This window comes from Atractosteus spatula, unplaced genomic scaffold, assembly GCF_055471065.1.
Source record: "Atractosteus spatula isolate fAtrSpa1 unplaced genomic scaffold, fAtrSpa1.hap1 Scaffold_106, whole genome shotgun sequence".
NCBI classification, from domain to species: Eukaryota; Metazoa; Chordata; class Actinopteri; order Semionotiformes; family Lepisosteidae; genus Atractosteus; species Atractosteus spatula.
In genome coordinates, this window is record NW_028296660.1 from 68,275 (window position 1) to 84,347 (window position 16,073).

The window sequence follows — 16,073 nt, forward strand, 5'->3', positions numbered from 1 at the left end:
TAGTACTCAGTGACACATCAGTTTGCTGAGCCTTCACCTGCAGTGTATTGTAATACTCAGATGTGTGTGTGCTGGATTCTCAACTTTCTGTGCTTTAATCCTGAAAGCGTTGTGGTCACCTCTCACCCGGACTGTACTAAAACACATAACCTAGTGCTTTTTTCTGTGCCTTAATACTGAAACCTGTGTTCTGAACTCTCCTCTGCAGTGAGCTTTAATACAAAAACCTGTTTGCTTCTTTGTCGTCTGTAATGAGTGGTAATACGCAGACTGGTCATCTTTACTCTGGTCTTTTCTGTGCTTTAATACTCTCATCTGTGTGGGCATCTCTCACCCTGACTGTACTAAACTACTTCACCCAGTGTGCTGAACTCTTGCTTGTACTGAGCTGTCATACTCAGTGACACAATCGTTTGTAGAACCCTCACCTGCAGTGTTTTATAATACTCAGCCCTGCGTGATGAACTGTAACCTGTACTGTTTTTGTGCAGTGCTCAGACGTGTGTCCTGAACGGTCTCCAGTACTGAGCTTTAATCCACAACAGCACCCCTGTGTGCTGGGTTCTCACCTGTACTGTACAATACGAGTTAAACCAGTGTGCTGCTCTCACTTGTGCTGAGCTTCAGTACTAGACCAGTCTGCTGCACCTTCACCTGTGGCGTGTTTTAATACTCAAATCTGTGTGCTGATCTGGACTATTATAATACTCAGCCTTGTGTCGTGTGCTGAACGCTCATCTGTACCGTTTTGTAACCCACAGACCTGTGTACTGTACTGTGTTGTAATATATAGACTGGTGTACTGAACCGTCACCTGAACTCTGGAAAACAAGAGTACCGGAGCATTCGGGCCTGGGCTACCAGACTCGGAGACAGTTTTTACCCCCGCACTATCAAACTACTAAACTCCCAGCCTCTCTCACCTCTGATCTGAACCTCACAGTGCCTTCTCTCTTACCACAAACTCACACACACATTGAAATCTACCCCTACCTTCCATGTCAAAAAGCTCACTCCCCATCATTTCTATCCTTTTTATTTCATTGTGTTAATGTTGTGTTGCACACTGCCTGTTGTCTTTCTTTTAATATATAATTGTATTGTTTTTTTTTTGTACTACCTATCGTCTGAGAGCCAGCTAACTAGCATTTCGTTATCCTATATACCTGTAGGTGAGTGTAATGACAATGAACTTGAACAGTGTTGTAACAGTCAGCCTCAGTCCTGTATTGCAGTGTTACTACTCGGATTTCTGCCTGAAAGTGTCCCCTGTCTGTAGTAATCTGAACTATCGCCTATAAAACTATTGTTGTAAAACTCAGACCGATGTAGTGTTGCAGTCTAATAATTGGACCCGTGTTCCAAACTGTCCCCTGTCATACTCCTGCCTGTGTACTGTACTCTGCTGTAATAATGTGCTGACATGTCACCTCAGTCCTCTTGTATTGCTCAACCCTCTGTCCCCTGATGTGAACTGTCCCCTCTCCTGTTGTAGTACTGAAACCTGTGTGCTGTACAACAGTGTCATAATTGGACTCTGCTGTTGAACTGTATTGTACCACTCGGAGCTGTCCATGGTCCTGTGCTGTAATAGTGTACTTCTGTATGCTGATCTGTCACCTGCACTGGGCTGTAATACTCAACCCTCTGTACTGTGAACTGTCACCTCTATGATGTTGTAATACCCTGACTTGTGGACTGTGCTTTAATCTATGCAGTTGACCAATGTGCCAACTGGTTTTCTGTGCTCTATTGTAATATTCAGGTCTCTGTATTGTACTGTGCTGTGACGTGTCACCTGTACTTTATTGTAAGATTCAGATCTCTGTATTGTACTCTTATGCGCATGGATGGTCACCTGTACTCTAGTGTAATATCCAGGTCTTTATTGTACTGTCATGTACTTTCTCATATGCTGGACTGTGTATTGAACTGTCTCCTGTACTTCATTGTAAGAGTCAGATCTGTATTGTACTGTGAAGTTAATTGTCCTCTGTCCTCTATTGTCATATTCAGATCTTTGTATTATGTGCACTGTCCCCTCTACTCTATTGTCATATTCAGGTCTCTGTAATGTACTGTGAAGTGAAATGTCACCTGTACTTTATTGTAAGATTCAGATCTCTTTATTGTACTCTCGTGTGAACTGTCTCCTGTACTGCACTGTAAGACTCAGATCTCTGTAGTGTACTGTCACCTGTACTCCAGTATATTAGTCAGATCTCTAGTGTATTGTGAAGTGAATTGTCCCCTGTACTGTACTGTCATATTCAGAGCTTTGTATTGTCATGTGAACTGTCACCTGTACTGTAGTGTAAGACTCACATCTCTGTATGGTTCTGTTACCTGTATTCCATTGTAATATGCAGGACTCTGTATTGTACTGTGAAGTGAATTGTCCTCTGTACTCTATTGTCATATTCAGATCTTTGTATAATAATGTACACTGTCACCTGTACTCTACTGTAAGACTCAATTCTCTGTATTGAACTGTCACCTGTACTCTATTGTCATACTCAGATTTCTATTCTAGTGTGAAGTGAATTGTCCCATGTATACTATTTTCATATTCAGATCTTAGTACACATGAACATAGTCACCTCTCCTCTATTGTAATATGGAGGACTCCGTATTGAACTGTCATCTGTACTTTATTTTAAGATTCAGATTTGTAATGACTGTCACTTCTTCACTATTGTATTCAGTTGGTTGGACTGTAGTCTGATGTGAATTGTCACCTGTACTCTAGTGTAAGAGTCAGGTCGCTGTATTGTACTGTGCTTTGAACTGTCACCTGTACTCTACTGTAGTATTTCTTTTTGTATTGTTCTCTCCTGTACACTATCACCTCTACTCTATTGTAGTATTCCACTCTCTGTACTGTAGTGTGAGGTGCATTGTCACCCGTCGTCTGTTGTAAGACTCAGCTCAGCCCTGTTCTGAGTTTCAGATCTCTGTCCTAAACTCTTAGGAGAGGAAGTGTAAAACCTCCAGGCCTGCCCTCTTACCTGGTGCTGTCCTAGAACAACATGGCTACTGGTGTTTCACCGCTGTTGAGCAGCTGTGTTTTCAGGTGGAGTTATTTTGCTGCTCCCCAGTTTGCTATGGCCTGTGCCAGGTCCCTGCACTACTCTCCCTCGATCAGAACTGAATTCTCCTGTGCAGTAACCACCCCAAGCTGGGGTTGTTGTGGACATGTGTGAATTGTCTGTGTTCAGTCTCTACTCCTCTACTGTACCCCTCGCAGAAAGAGGTCTCGTTCTGTCAATCTAGCCGGTAGGGGCTACCCCCATGTCGGCTGTGTAAGAGAGCTGATGGACCGCTCACCTAAGTGACGGGGCATGGTGAGTGAGCGAGTACTGATGCTCCTACTGGCTGTGACCACACCGTCTTCACTGCTCAAGGGCGAGGAACCCCACTCCCAGGAGTCAAACCCCAGGAGCAGAACGGAGTGAGAGTCTGGGGCAGTCCTGAGGGCAGGGCTGCTGTCTCTGTGCTCAGGGTGTTCTCCTCCTGGCTCTGTTTCATAGTGCAGAAGCGGAGGGCGGGTCTCTATTTGCCTGGAGTCTGTTGCGTCTCTCAGGAAGTGTTACCCAAGGTGGGGGAGCTGAGGTGCAGTAACAGCCTTTGTCTACAAGCTGGGGTCTGACACTGTGGGCACAGAGATGGTCTGGTTTCCTTTCAATCTAATGCACCTCCTTCCTCTCAGCTCCATGGTGCAGTCATCTGCTCCAGGCTGGACTCATCTGATACTGGGAGATACGGGTGGGATAGTGCTGGAGTGTGTACAATGGGCCAAGAGAGGGGGTACGATCTCAACCCTCTGTTACTCTCTCACTGGGACTGTCCTGCTTCATGAACTACATTTCCCAGCAGGCCATGAGGATGATTGTGGCCAATAGGCTTCCTCCCCTGGGTTGATAAGGTGCAGGTGTTGTCAATTGAAGCCTGCAGCCAGTGTATATAATGAGGAGCTCACACATGAGAGAGCTCAGAGACCGGTTACACTCCTGCAGAGGGCTGGAGCCTGGAGGTGCAAGTTCATACATTCTGTGGGTTTGTCACTGGGAAGGAAAAGGTTAAAGAGCAGGGAAACTCTGAAGCTGTGCTGAAGGAATATATATAGATCAACAAACTAGGTTATTTTTACTAAGATAGTTTTGTAACTCACTCTGCCCGCTGTGTCAGTTTTGCTGCTTTCTGACACTCCAGCTCATAGCGTGACAAACTTCACTGTGACTCTACGATGGTCCTGGTCACAACTGCAGGACCCAGACTGCAGTCGAGCTCTGTCAGCTGACCAGCTGCAGAAACAGGATTGGTCAGGTGACATTTAAAAGGCAGGAAGTGGAGTCTCCTAGTGTTGCTGCAGCCAGAGCAGCGAGTGGAGGAAGGAGCTGCTGGAGAAGAAAGACCAGTTCACAGCTCTGTGTCCTTCCCAGCACAACCCCCTGCTCTCCTACAGTCAGGGCCAGTGTTTCATCTCTCTCACTTCCACAGGGCTCAGCAGGACTGGTTTGCTTTAGACATCGTTCACATACGATCTGGGATATGTTGCATGTACTCTACTACCTATTTCTCCTGTTTTTCCATTGATCTAGAGTGGAAGTTTGCTGGTGACCCTGTGACAATTCTCAGAGTCTCCCTTCATGACGATCAACCATTCTCACCAGCCCAGCAGTGGCCCTGACTGATCAGAAGATAAACCCAGTTGTTTTTCCAGCTCAGAGGGGACAGGAGACCTGTCCTGTCCCAGTGTCCAGTTGACAGCCCCACTTCCCCTCTAGGTGAGAGACAGGTGGACAGCTCTCAGCACAAACACTTTCAGAGCCACAAGGTAAGGAAACTGCTCTTTATTCACAGTTTGGGATAAAGCAGTCCAGAAACCAGAAGACAAACCTCTAGTTCTTCTGCAAACTGTCGCTAGACATGCATCCAGACACAGCTCCCAGGCTCAGCAGTCAGACCTCCTCCCCCGACTCAGGTCTGCAGCTCTTCCCTCCTGCTCTGCTCAGCACAACTGCTCTCTGTCCCCAGCAGCACCAGACTGAAGGCCTCCCCTCCTGCCTTTTAACTGTCTCCCCACCAATCGTCTTCCACCAATTAGGCAGGTGATTATAGGCAGCAGGTTGTTCTCCTGGGCCTCGTTGGGGATGAAGGTCAGACCAGCGCCACTGTCTTGCCTGAACCCGCTGGGCTCTTACAGTGTGGAAATCGAGTGGTTTGGGAGAGGCCTGTGACGGGAAGGTGAAGTGGTTTTTGGGGTCTTTCTGATCCCATATTGTTGTTAAACAATGTTAAACCTTTGCTGGAGTTTGTTTTGGGTCTCGGGATTAATCTTGCTGGATGTCCTACAGGCTCACCCTCCTCATCCTCTGTTGGGGCTCAGTTGTTCCTGAAATCAATAAAAATAAATACAATTAAACTAGAAAAAGTGTGATTAGTTTTCAGGGATGAGTAAAAGCATAAATATGTTAAAAAATGCAGAGAATTCAATGAAAATAAATAGGTCATTTTTCAGAGGCTTTGATCCCACAGCCCCAGCATTAGAAGCCCAGAGCTCTTCCACTGAGCCACAGTCTCTCTGTGAGTCTGGGGCTCCTGTGTGCTCTTGGTTTTCCCAGCTCAGGGTTCGAGACTGAGGGATAAAAGACAGACCGAATGAGCTCTCCTTCAGGACAGGAGCCAGTGGAGGAGTGGAGATGGTGCAGAGCTCCTAAGCCCAAGGTTGCAAGTTCAAGTCCTGGCTGAGAACTGGGGTGGGTTTACAGTGTGGTTCTCCCCAGCAGTGACAGAGTGAGAAGTAAAAGCCCACAGCTCTCGTGTCTTTATTTATCACCGTGTTACTGTTCACAAGAATTAAATTAACAAAAGCTCCAGGTCCTTCCAGGATTTGAACCCACAACCTTCAGGCAGAAGTCCAGAGCTCTCCCCCTGAGCCACAGTGTGTCTTTGTAGGTGTGGGGCTCCTGTGGGCTCTTGGTCTTCTTCCCAGGTCAGGGCTGAAACGGAGGGATAAGAGCCGGACCGAATCCCTCTCCCCTTGGGCCTGGAGCAGGTGGAGGAGTGGAGATGGTGCTGTGCTCATGACCAGGAGGTTGTGGGTTCAAGACCCAGCTGATCCCTGGTAAGTAAACTGAGGTGAGTATGTGGGCAGGATGATGGGGAGGGGCTATTACTGGGGGGTAGTGGGGGGGTGGAGGAGGCAGGGCCAGGGGGAGGGGCAGCTAGTGGGGGGTGGGTTAGGAAGGGTAGAGCAGGGTAGCTGCTAGGTTAGGCAGGGGGGTAGTGGGTGGTTAGGGTAGAGTAGCAGTAGAGGGAGGGGTAGTGAGTGGGTAGAGTAGGGTAGAGCTAGGTTAGACAGGTGGGTAGTAGGTAGAGTAGCACTAGGTGGAGGGGTAGCTCCAGTGGGGCAGTGGGTGGTAGGATAGAGTAGGGCAGGGCTAGGGAGAGAGGTGGGGGGTGGGTAGGGCAGGACAGGTGTGAGGTTAGACAGGGGGGGTAGTGGATAGAGTAGCACTAGGGGGAGGGGTGAGTAGAGTAGGGCTGGTGTAGGGGGAGAGGGGAGGAGGAGTGGCAGGTGGCCTGGGCCTGAGGGGGCAGGAGGAGGAGTTGGGAGGGGGGCCCAGGCTGGGGCAGGTAGAGAAGGGCAGTGTAGAGGCAGGCAGGTGGAGGAGGAGTTGGGAGGTGGCCTGGGCCTGAGGAGGAGTTGGGAAGGGGGGCCCATGGTGAGAGGGGGGGGCTGCCAGGGGCAGGTAGTGGAGGGGTAGGCAGGCAGGCAAGGAGAGGTGAGGGAGGAGGAGGGGTAGGCAGGCAGGCAGGCAGGCAAGGAGAGGTGAGGGAGGAGGAGGAGCTGGGAGGGAGGCCCAGGCCAGGGTAGGGGGAGGTAGGTAGGGCTGGGGCCAGGTGGGTGGAGTGAGGTGAGGAGAGGAGGGGTGAGGGGCAGCTAGAGTGGAGGTGGAAGGTGGCCTGGGGTGGAGGAGTTGGAAAGGGGATAGAGGGATAAGTGCTAGTGCTAAAAAAATTCCTCCCCCCCCCCCCAGGGAGGATGCTTATCAGAAAACTTCAAAAGTTTTGCCATCTCCTCACCCCCACTGACCTGGTCCTTGTCACCCCCTCCCAAGCTCCTGCCCCTCCCCATTCACTCCTCACTCCACCCACCTGCTCTCACCTACCCCCCCCTCTCCTACCCTGGCCTGGGCCTGCCTCCCTCCCTCCCAGCTCCTCCTCCACACTGCCCCCTCCAGCCCAGGCCACCTGCCCCTCCTCCTCCCTCACCTCTCCTTGCCTGCCTGCCTACCCCTCCACTACCTGCCCCTGGCAGCCCCCCCCTCCCACCATGGGCCCCCCTCCCAACTCCTCCTCAGGCCCAGGCCACCTGCCACTCCTCCTCCACCTGCCTGCCTCTACACTGCCCTTCTCTACCTGCCCCAGCCTGGGCCCCCCTCCCAACTCCTCCTCCTGTCCCAGCCTGGGCCCCCCTCCCAACTCCTCCTCCTGTCCCCTCAGGCCCAGGCCACCTGCCACTCCTCCTCCCCTCTCCACCTACACCAGCCCTACTCTACTCTACTCTACTCACCCCTCCCCCTAGTGCTACTCTATCCACTACCCCCTGTCTAACCTCACACCTGTCCTGCCCTACCCACCCCCCACCTCTCTCCCTAGCCCTGCCCTACTCTATCCTACCACCCACTACCCCACTGGAGCTACCCCTCCCCCTAGTGCTACTCTACCTTCTACCCCCCTATCCACCTGTCTAACCTAGCTCTACCCTACTCTACCCACTCACTACCCCTCCCTCTACTCTTCCCTAACCACCCACTACCCCCCTGCCTAACCTAGCAGCTACCCTGCTCTACCCTTCCTAGCCCACCCCCCACTAGCTGCCCCTCCCCCTGGCCCTGCTCTGCCTCCTCCACCCCCCCACTACCCCCCAGTAATAGCCCCTCCCCATCATCCTGCCCACATACTCACCTCAGTTTACTTACCAGGGATCAGCCAGGTCTTGAACCCACAACCTCCTGGTCATGAGCACAGCACCGTCTCCACTCCTCCACCTGCTCCAGGCCCAAGGGGAGAGGGATTCGGTCCAGCTCTTATCCCTCCGTTTCAGCCCTGACCTGGGAAGAAGACCAAGAGCCCACAGGAGCCCCAGACCTACAAAGACACACTGTGGCTCAGGGGAAGAGCTCTGGACTTCTGCCTGGAGGTTGTGGGTTCAAATCCTGGAAGAACATGGAGCTTTTGTTAATTTAATTCTTGTGAACAGTAACACGGTGATAAATAAAGACACGAGAGCTGTGGGCTTTTACTTCTCACCCATGTCACTGCTGGGGAGAACCACACTGCAAACCCACCTCAGTTCTCAGCCAGGACTTGAACCTGCAACCTTGGGCTCAGGAGCTCTGCACCATCTCCACTCCTCCACTGGCTCCTGTTCTGATGGAGAGGTTATTCGGTCTGTCTTTTATCCCTCAGTCTCGAACCCTGAGCTGGGAAAACCAAGAGCACACAGGAGCCCCAGATTCACAGAGAGACTGTGGCTCAGTGGAAGAGCTCTGGGTTTCTAACACTGGGGCTGTGGGATCAAAGCCTCTGAAAAATGACCTGTTTATTTTCTCTCTGCATTTTTTAACATTTATGCTTTTACTCATCCTGGAAAACTAATCACACAGTTTTCCTAGTTGAATTGGGTTTATTTTTATTGATTTCAGGAACAACTGAGCCCCAACAGAGGATGAGGAGGGTGAGCCTGTAGGACATCCAGCAAGGTTAATCCTGAGACCCAAAACAAACTTCAGCAAAGGTTTAACAACAATATGGGATCAGAAAGACCCACAAAAACCACTTCACCTTCCCGTCACAGGCCTCTCCCAAACCACTCGATTTCCACACTGTAAGAGCCCAGTGGGTTCAGGCAAGACAGTGGCGCTGGTCTGACCTTCATCCCCAACGAGGCCCAGGAGAACAACCTGCTGCCTATAATCACCTGCCTAATTGGTGGAAGACGATTGGTGGGGAGACAGTTAAAAGGCAGGAGGGGAGGCCTTCAGTCTGGTGCTGCTGGGGACAGAGAGCAGTTGTGCTGAGCAGAGCAGGAGGGAAGAGCTGCAGAGCTGAGCTGTGTCGGGGGAGGAGGTCTGACTGCTGAGCCTGGGAGCTGGGAGTCTGCCCGTCTTCACAAAGACCTGCTGTGAAGCTGATTGCACATCTACCTAGAGCTCAGAGAAGAACTAGAGGTTTGTCCTGTGGTTTCTGGACTGTGAATAAAGAGCAGTTTCCTTACCTTGTGGCTGTGAAAGTGTTTGTGCTGAGAGCTGTCCACCTGTCTCTCACCTGGAGGGGGAGTGGGGCTGTCAACTGGACACTGGGACAGGACAGGTCTCCTGTCCCCTCTGAGCTGAAAAACAACTGAGTTTCTTCTGGTCAGCCTGGGCCAGTACTGATCCTCCTGAGGGGAGAATCTGTGAGTTACCACAGGGTCACCAGCAAACTTCCACTGTCCATCAATGACAAACAGGAGCACTATGGAGTAGAGTACATGCACAATATCCAAGATCTTATTTAAAAGATGTCCAAAGCAAACCAGTCCTGCTGAGCCCTGTGGAAGTGAGAGAGATGAAACACTGGCCCTGACTGTAGGAGAGCAGGGGGTTGTGCTGGGAAGGACACAGAGCTGTGAACTGGTCTTTCTTCTCCAGCAGCTCCTTCCTCCACTCACTGCTCTGGCTGCAGCAAAACTGGGAGACTCCACTTCCTGCCTTTTAAATGTCACCTGACCAATCCTGTTTCTGCAGCTGGTCAGCTGACAGAGCTCGACTGCAGTCTGGGTCCTGCAGTTGTGACCAGGACCATCGTAGAGTCACAGTGAAGTTTGTCACGCTATGAGCTGGAGCGTCAGAAAGCAGCAAAACTGACACAGCGGGCAGAGTGAGTTACAAAACTATCTTAGTAAAAATAACCCAGTTTGTTGATCAATATATATTCCTTCAGCACAGCTTCAGAGTTTCCCTGCTCTTTAACCTCTTCCTTCCCAGTGACAAACCCACAGAATGTATGAACTTGCACCTCCAGTCTCCAGCCCTCTGCAGGAGTTCAACCAGTCTCTGAGCTCTCTCTTGTGTGAGCTCCTCATTATATACACTGGCTGCAGGCTTCAACTGACAACACCTGCACCTTATCAACCCAGGGGAGGCAGCCTATTGGCCACAATTGTCCTCACGGCCTGCTGGGAAGTGTAGTTCATGAAGTCCTGCAGCAGGACAGTCCCAGTGAGAGAGTAGCAGAGGGGTGAGACCGTACCCCTGCCTTGGCCCATTTTACACACTAACACTGCCCCACCTGTATCTCCCCCTGTAAGACCAGTCCAGCCTGGAGTGGATGACTGCACCAAGAGCAAGGTGATGCATTAGATTGAAGAGAAAGCAGAGTGAGTGTCTCTGTGGCAGGGGACTTTTTTTCCCTCTTGTGTCATTGGGTACAGCTGAGCAAGTAAGAATTCCACTAGGGTTGTGGTAGATGGCACAAAAAAAAAACCTGGACTCTTGAACCTCCTCTCCTGCCCACACTGCCATCTGCTGGAGCACAGCTGTTACTGCACCTCAGCTCCCCCACTCGGGTAACTTCTGCATGAGAGAAGTGCTGCAGCCCTTTAGACATGAATTAGTAACTGAGGAGTCTTCAATCTGAAACAGGTAGGATGGCATACTGACAGAAGACACAGCAGCCTCTGCCCTCAGGAAACCCCCAGACTCACCTCCTTACCCCTGGCTCAGTGCGGGTCCTGGCCCAGGGGTTTCACCTCTTTACTCTTGAGCACTGAGGAACTCCAGCTCTCCCCCTGTCTCTCATGAGCACAGGCAGCAGCTGGATTAATATCCTCACTCACCTCGACTTACTGACCCGAGGCCCAGGGCAGGCAGCTCTCTTGGCCTTCAGCTACAGGGGGAGCATGTTTGTGCACAACTCAGGATGACAGAGGCTACATTTCCCAAACCAGACCTACCTCCTGTGAAGCCCACAAACGCCAAGCACAGCCCAGGAGTAGAGCAGGACTACAGCCACTGATGCACGCACACGCGCACACACACACACACACACGTGTACAATAACCTCCCCTCAGCTTACCTCTGTTAATTCAGGATACGGCAGTTCTGAACTTGAGGGCGAGGTTCAGCCCAGTCTAACAGAACACAAGACAGTTCAGCACCAACTTGGGTCCATCTTTAAGAACTTGAGCTCACTAGAGGAAGAAGATCAACCCCCAACTTCGTCCATGATGGCACCATACTGGTGTGTGTGGTCACAGGGGGAGGTTACACCAACACTAGTAAGAGCTCAGGACACAGGTCAACCATTTTTAAAAGAGAACAGGGCAGAGGCAGGAATGTTACAATACAGTACAGGTGAGAGTCCACCTGCAGATACACAACAGTGAGCTGAATAGGACAGAGGAGCTGTTGGGCTTCTGGGTCAAGTACTACAGTCCACAACTTCCACTCTTAAAGCACAATAGAGATAACAGTGCACATGATAGACAAGGCTAAAGGTTACAGTAGTGTATTAGTAACACTTTGTATTAACTATGAGTATTACATTAGATTACTAGAGAGAGGGCGCAGGGTTCATACACAGTACAAGAGTCCACATTGACCAGTAGAGAGGTCAGGTTGTTATTGTGTAGTATAGTTCACATGGCAGTCTATTACAACACAATACAGGTGACAAGTTAGGGTATTGCACTAGCTTACTGGTGAGTTTGGCACACTGCTCTACTTACACCATCATACAACAGAGCTGACTCTTACATCACTCAAGTAACAGTTCACATCCCCATACAGTACAGAGGTCTGGGTATTACAAGACAAGTAACATTTAACATAACACCACAGTACCCAGGGCTGCGGATCACACGAGAGTACAGGTAACAGTTTGGTACACTGAACAGGTTATTACAGTATAGTACAGTACACATGGCTGGTATTACAGCACCATACAGGTGACAGTTGACATTACAATACAAGAGAGATCAGGATCTCACACTAGATTACAGGTGATAGTTTGGCCTACTGCTCTTATTACACTATTGTACAACACAGAGGGCATTACAACAGTACAAGTGACAGTTCACATCACCGTACACTACAGGTCTAGGTATTACTACAATATAGGTAACAATTAACATGAGAGTACAGCACACAGGACTGAGTATTACACTAGAGCACAGGGGACAGTTTGACACACCGGTATGTTTATTACACTGTCATACAGCAGACAGAGCTGGGTCCTACAACAATACAAGTGACCATTCACATCCCCCTACACCACACAGGGCTGAGTAATACAACAATCTAGGAAACATTTAACATGACAACAGCATACAGATGTCTGACTATTAGCACAGGTGAGTGGTACACTGAACTGGTTATTACATTATAGGACAGTACACATGGCTGGGTATTACAACACCATACAGTTGACATCACAGTACAGTAGACAAGTCAGGGAATTACAATAGATTACAGGTGATAGTTTGGTACACGAGGGGGTTATTACATTGTAAATCCGTACACATGGCAGGATATTACAAAACACTACAGGTGACAACAGTACAGTAGACAAGTCAGGGTATGACACTAGATTACAGGTGACAGTTCCAGACTAAAGTCTGAATGTTACAGTGAACTACAGGAGAGAGGAAGACTGTTACAACAGTGTACAATCACAGTTCAGTACAGCAGTCCATGGATTACAGCACAGTACAGTACACAGGGCTGAGTATTACAGAATACAGGTGAGAGTTCAACACACTCGGCTCAGTCTTACAACAGTACAGGACACAGGGCTGAGCATTGGCATAATACAGTTTATCACACAGATTTGAGTATTTAAACACTGCAGGTGAGGGTTCAACAAACAGCTGTGTCACTGAGAATTAACATCCAGTACAAGGGAGAGTTCAACACACAGGGTGAAGTAGTTTAGTACAGTCCAGGTAAGAGGGGAGCACACATTTGAGTAATTATAATTATAATCAAGTGAGAGTAAAGCACACAGGTGTGTCATTGAGTACTGAAACCGAGTGAAGGTGAGTGTAGCACACAGACTCAACTATTAAAGTAACTTACAGATGAAGGTTCAGGCTACAGCCATGTCTCTGTGGATTACAGCTCAGCTACAAGTGAGAGTCCAGCCACACTATTAGAGTCCAGTCCACCTGTTTAAAAAGAAAAGATGAGAGTTCAGCACCCTGCCGTGAGTATTATAAAGATCACTGCAGGTCAAAAGGTCAGCCTACTGGTTTAACACGGAGGATTCAAGTCATGTTTGTCATTATACTCGCATACAGGTATAAGGGATAACAAAATGCTATTTAGCTAGCTCTTGGATGATAAGCAGTACAAAAAAAATAAACAATACAATTGTATATTAAAAGAAAGACAACAAGCAGTGAGCAAAAAGATACAACAGAACGAAATAAAAGGATAGAAATGATGGTGAGGGAGCTTTTTGACATGGAAGATGTGTTTGGGTTTGTGGTAAGAGAAGGTGAGGCTCAGCTCCTAGCTGAGAGGAGAGTGAGAGAGGCTGGGAGTTCAGTAGTTCGATAGTTTTTACCCCCGCCCTGTCTCCCAGTCTGGTAGTCCAGGCCCGAATACTCGGTACCGTTGTCCAGATGGTAGAGGGTCATAGAGGCTGTAGCTGGGGTGTGTGGGGTCTTTGATGATGCCTAAAGCTTTCCTCAAGCCCCGTCTGTCAAAAGTGTCCAGTAGAGTAGGGAGGGCAACCCCAGTGATGAACTGGGCAGTTTTCACCATTGAAGGCCAGTACACAACTCTGAGCAGAGCAAAATAGTACCAGTCTGCTGTGAGTCCACATCTCTATTACAACACAGTACAGGTTACAGTTCATCACACAGGGCTGAGTATCCCAATAGGACAGCTGCCAGTTTAGCATAAACATCTGGGTATTACAACACTGCAGGTGAAGGTTCAACAGACAGTTGTGTCAGTGAGTATTAAATTTCAGTACAAGCAAGGGATCAGCACACTGCTTGAAGTAGTTTAGTACAGTCCAAGTGAGAGCTGAACACAGATTTGAGTATTAAAGCACAGAAAAGGCTAGAATTTAGTGTACTGGTTTGAGTATTATCACTCATTACAGACGACAATGAAGCACAGTTTTGTATTAAAGCTCACTGCAGACGAGAGTTCAGAACACAGGTTTCAGTATTAAAACAGAAAAAAGTACCAGTTATTTTTAGTAGTGTCCAGGTGAGAGCTGACCACACAGATTTGAGTATTAAAACATTAAATTAAAAACGGTGAAAGCAAATTATACAGACGTGTCATTAAGTATTAAACCCCAGTAAAGGCAAGAGTGTAGCACACAGATTCGAGTATTAGAGAAAACGGCAGGTGAAAGTTCACCATACTGGTGTCACTGAGTATTGAAGCGCAGTACAATCTTGAGTTCACTACAAGGTTCAGCATAGAGGCATGTCAGTGAATATTGAAGTTCAGTACAAGTCTGAGCATTACAACACAGTACAGTTCAGCACACAGGGCTGGGTACTCTAATAGTACAGTTGACAGCTCAGCACACAGACTTGAGTACTCAAGTACACTGCAGGTGAAGGTTCGACAAACTGGTGCATCACTGAGTATTCCAGTTCAGTACAAGGGAGAGTTCAGCACCCTGGTTTAAGTAGTTTAGTACAGTCCAGGTGAGGGTTTACTCACCAGATTTGAGCATTAAAAAAAGCTATAAGAAGGCGAGATTGAAGCACACAGGTGTGTCAGTAAGTATTAACTCTCACAGGGTAGCACACAGATTTGAGTATTGAAGTACACTACAGATGAAGGTTCAGCATACACGTCGCTGAATATTAAAGCTCACTCACAAGTTAGGGATCAGCACAGTGGTTTAATAAGTATTTTAGTGGAGTCCAGGTGAGAGCCGAGCGCAGAGGTTTGAGTATTAAAAGCACAGTAAAGGTGAGTTTTGCACACAGGTGTACCACACTGGTTTAAGTATGATAGTCCAGCCCACATGAGGGGTCAGTACACACTTGAGTATGAAAGCACAGTAAAGGTGAGTTCAGCACTCGTGTGTCAATGTGAGAATTAAATTAAGTACAAGTTCAGCACCCTGGTTTCAGTATTACAGCACAGTCCACAGGATAGCTCAGCACACAGGTCTGTCATTGAGAATTAAAGCTCAGGACAGGAGAGAGTTACTTATACAAGTGTGAGGATTACCAGTATTAATGCTCAGTGGAGATGCGAGTACATACACAGGTTTGGGTGTTCAAGAATTATATAGGAAAGACTTCAGCACCCTGGTCTATATCATTGAGTAACAAAGCTCAGTACGTTGAAAGTTCAACACACAGACGTGTCAGTGTATTAAGGTACAATACTCTTGAGAATTGAGTACACCATTGTCAGCACTCCACTCCCTACAGTTCAGCCACTGATAACCATGATCAGAACAGTCCATCTGAGCAAAGTACCTCACTCTGGGGTACAGGACTGTGTCCCCTCTGGAATCAAACCTGCAATCCACAGTCAAAAAGCCCTGTTTAATACTGCAGAAGTGTAGTGTTTTACAGAGCACAAGCAGCTGGACTGAGAGAAAGACACACAGCTCAAGAGACGTCACAGAGACCAACAAGGAGGAAGAAAAAGACAGGAAAGAGCTTCTCACCTCCACGCCAACTCCCAACCATACCTGTCTTCCCACTGGACAACCTGGAAAAATAAGGAAAATACAGTCCGATGTCAAACCCAACACCTCATCCATACCCATCTTCCCACTGTCAGCCACTGGACTTTCTGGGAAAACTACAGAAATGATCACAGGACAGAGTATCAACCTCCATCCACACTGGTCCTCCCTCTGTCTGCCCCTGCATTGGAGTCCATCTTGACCTTTGACCCCTGACACTTTGGTGTCAGAACTCGGAGAGCAGGAGACCATCAACCCCCATTCTGTCTTCCTCATCCACACTGGTCTTCCCACTGTCACCCAGTCTACCACTGTCAGCCTCTGGACATTCTGGCAAAACTAGA